Genomic DNA, 8,992 nt, shown 5'->3' on the forward strand with positions numbered 1-8,992 from the left:
GGGAAGGAAGGTAAGAGCCCCAGGGGTCCGAAGCCTAAGGATCACAGGAAAGTGTTGGGGGGCTTGGGAAGTGTGGGAGGGTGTAAGGGAGTTTGGGAAAGGCCCAGACTATGAGTCGAGGACCTCATGTTGGGCAGCAGGTAGATTCTGCACAAAGGGTTACTATTACATTGGTGCAAAAGTAATTGCAGTTTTAGCATTGTTGAAATTTGCTGTTTGATATTGGAATACATTCTTAAATGTGGTTAAGTGATACATCATTTTAAAGCGCATTTCTCACTTTATGTTTTTTTGCTAATGACCTATTACTTGCTGTTTATTTTATATTTATTTTAGACTATGGAAATGATGGTAGACAAAAAGCACATTCGAGCAATTTTCTTATTTGAGTTCAAGTTGTAAAGCAGCGGAGACAACTCGCAACATCAACAACGCATCTGGCCCAGGAACTGCTAACTAGCATACAGCGCACTGGTGGTTCAAGAAGTTTCGCAAAGGAGATGAGAGCCTTGAAGATGAGGAGCACAGTGGCTGGCCATCGGAAGTTGACAACAACCAACTGAGAGCAATCATCGAGGCTGATCCTCTTACAACCATACAAGAAGTTGCCAAAGAACCCAAGGTCGAAACAAATAAAGATGTGTTTGAGCCTAGTTACAATGATTTAAAATTCACAGTCTGAAAACACACTTACTTTTGCACCAACCTGTTACTATTACTGATCTTGGCCTGAAATATTCAGAGTCCACTGAGATCCTTAAAAAGACTCAAGATACAGGCGAGGTGATGGGGGACCTGAAGATGCTACTGTGGAACAGGAAGTTACTGTATTCCACACTGTGTCCAAAACACAGCTTCCATAGAGTGGATCAAAAGTGCACACCAGTTCCAGCAAGTCCTATATAGGCCCACAAAGGGCATGGGGTTTGCCTTTCCCAGCAACCCCTAAGTCTAGGGGATTAGAACAGCCCTGGGGTTGCTTCTCAGTAAAGGATTACCAGAGGCCCCACCTGCAACCTGTAGGGGAAAAGGAAGCCAGGAACCCCAAATGGCAGAGTCTGGGTCCCGGGGGGAGAGAGGCCTTACCCAGGGAGGCCACATTCCCATAATTCTCCAGCATCACATCCCTGTACAGGGCCCTCTGTGCAGGGGATAGGCCATCCCATTCCGTCTGCGTGAAGTACACAGCCACGTCCTCAAAGGTCACCGACTTCTGAAACAACAGGTTCCTGCTGCCCTAGGGCCAATTCCATGGCTCAAGCCCTAAGTGAGGGGCAGAGGGCAGTATAAGGGTTTGGGAGGGAGCTCATGAGAGCACAAAATTAATAACAAGGGAAAGATTTCAGAGAAAGCACCAGGAAAATAAACCACGGAATATCCGACTTCTCCCACAGCAGAGAAACCTGTCATTTTCTACACTTATAAAAGATAATGTAAGATGGGCTGAAAGAAAAAAAAAATTTTTTCCATAAGCAAATTCTCCCAAAGCAACCCTGCTCTTTTAGACAGGTCACTCCCTCACTAGCAGACTCAGGACCCATCCACCTGCAGTCCCCACGTCATCCCGTTGAGGTCCTGGCTCCCCTGTGCCTGACCTCAGCCCCAATGCACTCCCCATACCTCACCCTCATCCTTACACCTAAAGCCCCCTGCTAAGAACAGTCATGGCTTCTGTCTCAGCTGGCCCCCATCTGCCACCTGGTGTCCATCACAGACCCGCCAACAAGGGGCTGTGCAGCCCGTTTGAACACCTCCAGCCAAGGGACTCAGTGCAGCCCAGGCTGAGGGGTTGTCCCCGAAAACCCAGCATTTTCTGTTACCCTCTCCCATTCAAGCCTCATCCTTTCCAACTGCTCCCAAGACTTCACTGTTTCTCCAAGAAGGCTTGGGAAAGAAGGGAGACCAGCCTTCCAATGGCTGGCCACTCTGGAAGCCTTTTGGCTTCTCCTCTTTGTGTCACTAAGCTATGAGGTCAGCACAAGCTCTGCCACTCAGGGTTGATGCTGCATGTCACTCCCAGGCCCAATTCCTCCCTCCTGAGCAGCCACGGCCTCTGGCTGGCTTGCCTCTGTCCACTTCAGCCTTCCATGAAGACCCAGGGGAATCACTGGCAGGGATCTGCCTCTCAACTCCTCTCTGCCAGGACTTGTTTTCCTTGATGCTACTGATCTCCACCCATCAACAATTCTGGTCCAACCTCTAGGTGTTTCCGTCCTCTTTGTGTGACCTTAGACAGGTCAAGTAACTTCTCTGCACAAAATTAAATGCCTTCACTGCGTGCCAACATCCTTTTCCCCAGTAAGCTGGCGCTTCCTCCTGAACCTGCACCTCAGCTGATGTCAGCACCATCCTCCCAGGAAACCTCAGTTAGAAACCTGGGGCTCATTCTTGACTTCCCCTGTCCCTTATCCCTAGCCCTAATCCTTGACTCTCTTTGTCCTAAAGATTGTTGTCTTAAGCATTACTTGACCTGGATCCCTCCTCTTCAACAGCTACTTTCCTTGATGAAGCCCACATCACCTGGACCAGTGGGATTCCTTCTCACGTGCTTACCTTGCTTTTGAATCTTCCCTAAAAATTATTCCATACACATTGCAAAACTAACCAACTTTTTTTTTTTTTTTTTGAGACAGAGTCTCACTGTGTTGCCCGGGCTAGAGTGGCGTGGTGTCATCCTAGCTCATAGCAACCTCAAACTCCTGGGCTCAAGCGATCCTCCTGCCTCAGCCTCCCGAGTAGCTGGGACTACAGGCATGCGCCACCATGCCCGGCTAATTTTTTCTATATATTTTTAGTTGTCCAATTAATTTCTTTCTATTTTTAGTAGAGACAGGGTCTCGCTCTTGCTCAGGCTGGTCTCGAACTCCTGAGCTCAAACAATCCGCCCGCCTCGGCCTCCCAGAGAGCTAGGATTACAGGCGTGAGCCACCGCGCCCAGCCAAAACTAACCAACTTAACATCACTGATTTCACAGTTGTCTTATGGCCGAGCAGTTATGAATCTCACAATAACTTTGTGACATGAGCAGGTTACTCTCCTCCCCTTTGCCTTCATGTCTTTTTGGTAGAAAGAATACAACACAGCACCTATCAACAAGGGCGGCTGTCAGCACTGAACAATCATGCAAAGGGCTTAGTGTGGGGCCTGCATAGGAAGCCTCAAACGGTGTTACTGTGACTATTATTCCCAACCTGTAGTCCATGGAGGTCCATGGATGAGCTTCAGGGGGTCCATGAAGTCCCTGAAAGTGTATGGAAAATTTGGTTTTCAGGTTTATTTTTCTGGGGGAGAGGATGGAGAGCTCTTATCAGAGACCTAAAGTCTGAGAACCACCGCACCCCAAGCCCTGAAAGCCTCATGAGGACAATGAGATACTCTGTCCCACAGGATCCCTTGTCTGTCCCTTCCCTTGACTCCACTCACCCTCATCTTCGCCCTACCCCTAAATTAGAGGCATAGCCATCCCTCTCTTTGATCTGGTCCTGCTACTCCTCTCTCCTCCACCCCCACCACTGAGACTCCCAGTCCTCTGCAATTCTCCTCCATTCACATCTGTGCACAGAGCATCCTACATGGGCAGTTTCCATGTCCCCATTGTCCCAGAGCCCTGTGCTGGGGGGCGCACCTGCACGGAGGTGTGCAGAAGACCACCTGCTGCTTCCTACTCAGCACCACCCTGGTCTCTGCCACCCTCCCTCCACGTCACCTCCTTCCCACAAGTTCCAGTCCAGCAGGTGGATGCAGCTTTCAACCCAAGGCTCACCAGCCCCCCTTCTCACTTCTCAATCAGAAATTGCCCAGAGCGAGAGCTGAAGGACCCGCAGCTCACCTCGGGCCAGGCTGTCAGAAGCATGGCTGCCATCACCTGGTCTTCCCTTCAGAGCAGGGCTGGAGCTGAGGAGAAACACAGAGAGGGACAAGTGTGAGGCAAGCCACCCCTACCAGGAGCAGCACAGAGCCTCACAGAAGATGTGAGACACAGGCAGCCTGCATCCAAGCAGCAGCGTGACAGGAGCTGCCACAGGAAGAAGAGGGTTATCTGTTCACTGGCTTGGTGCCTAGAAGTGGCATAGAACATGAAAAAAAATTACATAGGTTTACATGGCTTTACTCATTAAGAAACATATATATCATTATAAATGCATAGAAAATCAGAAGATAGACACAAAATGATGATAACATCATTGCCTGGTAGTAGGGTATGACTTTTTTTAAAAGTTTTATTATTCTATTTTTATTATTTAAAATTTATAGAATAAGTAGTGATATTACTTTTGCAATTGAAAAAGAAGAAATTTTACATTTTCCTAAAATATCCATTTCTTCCAGGATTTCAACTTTACCAGTAAAGAGCTGTAAAAAACACTGGTTCATGATTCTTTTCATTTCTTTGCTAGCTAGAGCTACTTTGCTGTTCCCGCTTTTTTTGAATATATGCACTTTCTAGGCCTTTTCCCCAGGGTTAGTGTTACGGACTAAATGTTTATGTACCCCCCAAATTCATATATTGGAGCTCTAGCCCCCAATGTGACTACATTCGGAGACAGGGCCTGTGAGGAAGTAATAAGTTAAATGAGGTCAAAGGGTGATGAGCCCTAAACCAACAAGGCTGGTGCCTTTGTAAGGAGAGGAAGAGACACCAGAACGCATGCTCACACCCACTCATCTGCCACTCTCCGCCCCGTGAAGACACAATGAGAAGGCTGCCATCTGTAAGCCAAGAAGACAGCCCTGGCAGGAACCAAAATCAGCAGCACCCTGACCTTGGACTCCAGTCTTCAGAACTGTGAGAAATAAATACCTTCTGTTTAAGCCACCTAGTCTATCGTATTTTGTCATGGGCTGCCAATAAATCCCAAGCATACTAATATACTTAGGCTGAGCAGTAGTTTATTTATTAATATTTTAATGTGGTTTTCTTTTATTTTCACAGAACCAGCTTTTCTATTTATTAAGCAACACCACTTTCTTCTATTTGTTTTTAATTCACTAATTCTGCTTTATTAGTTTGTTCTTTTAGCTCTGTAAGGGACAGTTTAAGCACCACTCAAAATCCTCTTGTCCCATCCTCAGTCCAGTTTTACGGAAGCTTTGACCAGCTTTGGGAAGCTTCAACTTACCAATGTCTCTGCAAAAACCTACACCACATATGCCTGGTTCCTGCCCTGGGGCTTCTCTACTGTCCCATGAGGGACACCTGTGGACACCTGCTGGGCCCTGAAGCAGAGGGGAGTTAACACCTGCAGGGCCACCCTCGACCAATAGGGGACAGAAGCCAAGGGATAAATGTTAAATGTTTTCCCCTTTAGTCCCCCAGGTGGGCAGCCTTGAGACTCCAGGGCTCCTCAAAGACCCTGCAAGACAGAGCCTGTTGAGGGCTGAGCCTAACAACACATCCTTGTACAGGTTCTCCCTCCTTCTGTTTCACTCCCCTTGTCCTTCACTCTGCTCCTGTAACCACGTTCCTAAGTAAATTCCTATGCACAAATCTTTGTTCCATATTTTGCTTTTGGGGGAAACTAGACTACAAAAGCTTTTTTCCCTACCTTCTTGAGATTGCAAGATTTATTCATTTATTTGCATTCTTTCCCTTGGCAATTAAAGCTTGCAAGGTCATAAATTTTCCTCTGAATATGCTATTAGACACATTCCAGGAGTTTTTATATTTCATGTTTTAATTCCTATTTTATAGCCAGTCAGCAACTCTGTTTTGTCTCTGACTTGTTTAGGATAGTTTGTTGGCGCTAATTTCTTCTCTGTTGATAAGTTCTGGCTTTAGTGCATGATGTTTAAATAACCTGATTAACTTTTACTTTACAGATTTTTCAAGTTATTCTGTGGCTAAGTATCTATTTAAAAAAAATATTATGTGGTGTTTACAAAGAAAACTTATTCTATGATGACAGAATATATAATTCTACTTGAATCTAATAAATCAATTCTATAAATTACACTATAAAGATTTTCCACATAACCCTTCATTATTTTTACCTAATTAAACCAAGACAGCCAGTGAAGAGCTAACACTCACAAAACACTGAGCCCAGGTACGTCATGAGAAAGTCCTTACAGTTCTTTAAGAAATGAATAATTTTAGGGCAGGGTGCAGTGGCTTACATCTGTAATCCCAGCACTTTGGGAGGCCAAAGAGGGAGGACTGCTTGAAGCTAGGAGTTTGAGACCAGCCTCAGGAGCACAGAGATCCCATCTCTACAAAAAATAGAAAAATTAGCCAGGTGTGGTGTCCTGAGTCTGTAGTCCTAAGCTACTCAGGAGGCTGAGGTAGGAGGATGGCTTGAGCCGAGGAGTTTGAGGTTGTAGTGAGCTATGATGACGCCACTGCACTCTAGCCCGGGCAACAGAGTGAGACCCTGTCGCCGAAAAAAAAAAACAGAATAATCCTATAACACTATTTAAACTGTAGCACAGCACACAAAGTAAGTTTCCCAATTATTTTTATGATGCCAGCACAATACTAATACAAAACCATAAAGCAGTCTCATTTATGAATAATGATGCAAAAATTCTAAATATTAAGGAATAGACTCCAGTAGTTCATTAAAGTAATGTACCATGACTAAGTAGATCATCCTACGAATTCAAGTAAAACTCAATATTAGGATACAAACTAGTATCTTTTCTACATCAATAAATCAAAGATAAACATATTATCCATCTTGACAGATGCCAGAAGTGTTTGAAATAATTCAACATTCATGTCTAATTTTAAACGCTCAGGCTAGGCGCGGTGGCAATGGCTCATGCCTGTAATCCCAGTACTTTGGGAGTCCAAGGCAGGAGGATTGCTTGAGCCGAGGAGTTTAAGACCAGGCTGGGCAACACCACAAGACCTCGTCTCTACAAAAACTAACTAAATAAATAAACACACCCGAGAGAGACTCTCATATATAGGAGATATGTGCAAATATATTCGTTATCAGCTGTATTTAAACAGCAAAAAACTGGAAAGAACCCACAGATCCATTGAGAATACATCAATAAATTTTTATAGTTTTTACAGTGGAACGTTACCCAGCAGCTACACATAACATGAATGAATTTAGGAACATTATATGGAATTATGTGAGTCCCAGAAGACTAAACACAATGACGCCATTTATATGAAGCTCAAAAACAAAAAAAGTTAAACATTGTTTACAGATATATGCATACGTTATAAAAAATCCTTTTAAAAAATAGTAAGGCTATGATTGACACCAAATTCAAGATAGTAGTCACCTTTAGGGGTGGGAGGCTGGAAGTTGGGTTGAAGAGAAGCACAGTACTGGCAATGTTCTCTTTCTTAATTGGTTGATGTGTTCGCGGTTGCTCATTTTAATATACATATATATATATCAAAACATATAAGCATATATATATTTAATACACACACACAAACCAGCCCGGAGTGAAGGTGAGGACCCAAAATGGAATACTAACAACAGCAAAGGAGCCTCACTATACTACAGCTGAATAACATAATCACACTGAAGTGGTGGGAAGGAAAAGAACTAAGTAATTTTGGAAAACAGTATTTTGACTAAACACTATAAGGTTAAAGACAAAAAAACTGGTATTCGAATACTGTACTCTAGGTGGTAAATTTGTTTTGCAAGGGGTTGAATTAGCAATGCTTAAACTATTTTACGTGTATTCAAGAACTATGCAAATTCGTAATTACAGTGCAGATGTCGTTTCCAAGTAATTGTCACCCTACAGCCCAAGAGGAGTAGGGCCAAGTTACCTTTTGGGACTGGCAACACAGTAGGAGACAGTGCCCTTCAAAAGCCGAACTTCTTCTGCTCCCAAGTGACTGGCAGGGGATCTGCTTTTTCTGCGCTCCCAGTCGGTCCTGATTCATGACCCTACGTCACGAGCCTGGGAGCACACAGTCCAAACCTGAGATGCAAGACCTCAGTGTGTCAAAAAACTTGTGGTATCACCTCGGGCTGCTTCACTCCCGCAAATCTTCACCCTCTGGCTGCACCGACACATCTTCCCGGAACACATCGAGTACTAAATGCTGGGGGCCTCGTGGCTCTGACAGCAACAGAGGCTTTGCCTTCCACAGGACGGAACGTATTCGGACTCCAAGACCAAAGCTGGAGTCGAGGAGGGCGGAAGAGGACCCCAGGCCGCCGCTTGCTCCCTTCCCCCAGCCCAGGCCTCCAGGCAGCGCAGTCGGCGGGAAACCCAGCTCCACCCAGAGTGCAGGCGCGCCCCAACCGCGCCCAGAGCCTTGGGGCCGGGGCACCGCCCACGAGGCCCGCAGGCCAGTACTCACCTTCGCAGCCCGCAGCGCCGCGGCGCTGCCGGAAATGCGTCACCAGGCAGAGTCCCAGCCTTTCTAGGAGCAGGGTCGCCCCCTCTCTATGGTGCTCTCGCTGGCCCGCTGCGGCCGCAGCCCTGTCCTTCAGAGCTTTGCTCCCTTTGTCCTTCTCCCTCTGGTCTGACCCGTGAGGGTGGTTACTCTTCCGGAAGTTGGGGCAGGCAAGAATCAGCTTTGAGCGCGGGGCCCAGCCTGGGGAGGCGCGCCAAGAATCTGAGTATTGGTAAAGCTACAGGTGCAACTATGTTTGGAAGCCTCCGGACTGGACCAGTGGTTCGCACGCTGCCAGACCCAGATCCAGTACCCCTTCCTTTAGTTCTTTTTCTTTCTCTTTTTCGAGACGGAGTCTCACTGTGTCACCCCAGGCCGGAGGGCAGTGACACGATCATAGCTCACTGCAACCTCAAACTCCTGGGCTCAAGCGATCCTCCTGCCTCAGCCTCCCAAGTAGCTGGGACTACAGGCATGTGCCACCATGCCCGGCTCCAGTGCCCCCTTTTTCTAGCAAATACTCTGTAATGTCCACTTAATTCTTCTAACCTGAAACTCATAAATAATGGCCTAGAAAATAATAATATAAAGAATCTACATTTTAAAAACTAATGTATGCCTTAAGTGCAATGAAGGAGAAATAAAAGGAATTTATAATTAAAAAACACATAC

At 46.0% G+C, this 8,992-nt stretch overlaps 1 long non-coding RNA gene across 1 annotated transcript; it reads right to left on the minus strand.

The window, feature by feature from the left end:
* Positions 1 to 1,085: 1,085 nt before the first annotated feature.
* On the minus strand, positions 1,086 to 8,406 carry LOC105823302. The gene is made up of 3 exons (XR_001138138.1): positions 8,285 to 8,406; positions 3,830 to 3,894; positions 1,086 to 1,263 (listed from the first exon to the last, which is right to left on the minus strand). It is a non-coding gene; the product is annotated as an uncharacterized LOC105823302 (long non-coding RNA).
* Between the last annotated feature and the right edge of the window lie 586 nt (positions 8,407 to 8,992).

This window comes from Propithecus coquereli, unplaced genomic scaffold (genome assembly GCF_000956105.1).
Source record: "Propithecus coquereli isolate 6110/MARCELLA unplaced genomic scaffold, Pcoq_1.0 Scaffold67, whole genome shotgun sequence".
Lineage (NCBI taxonomy): Eukaryota > Metazoa > Chordata > Mammalia > Primates > Indriidae > Propithecus > Propithecus coquereli.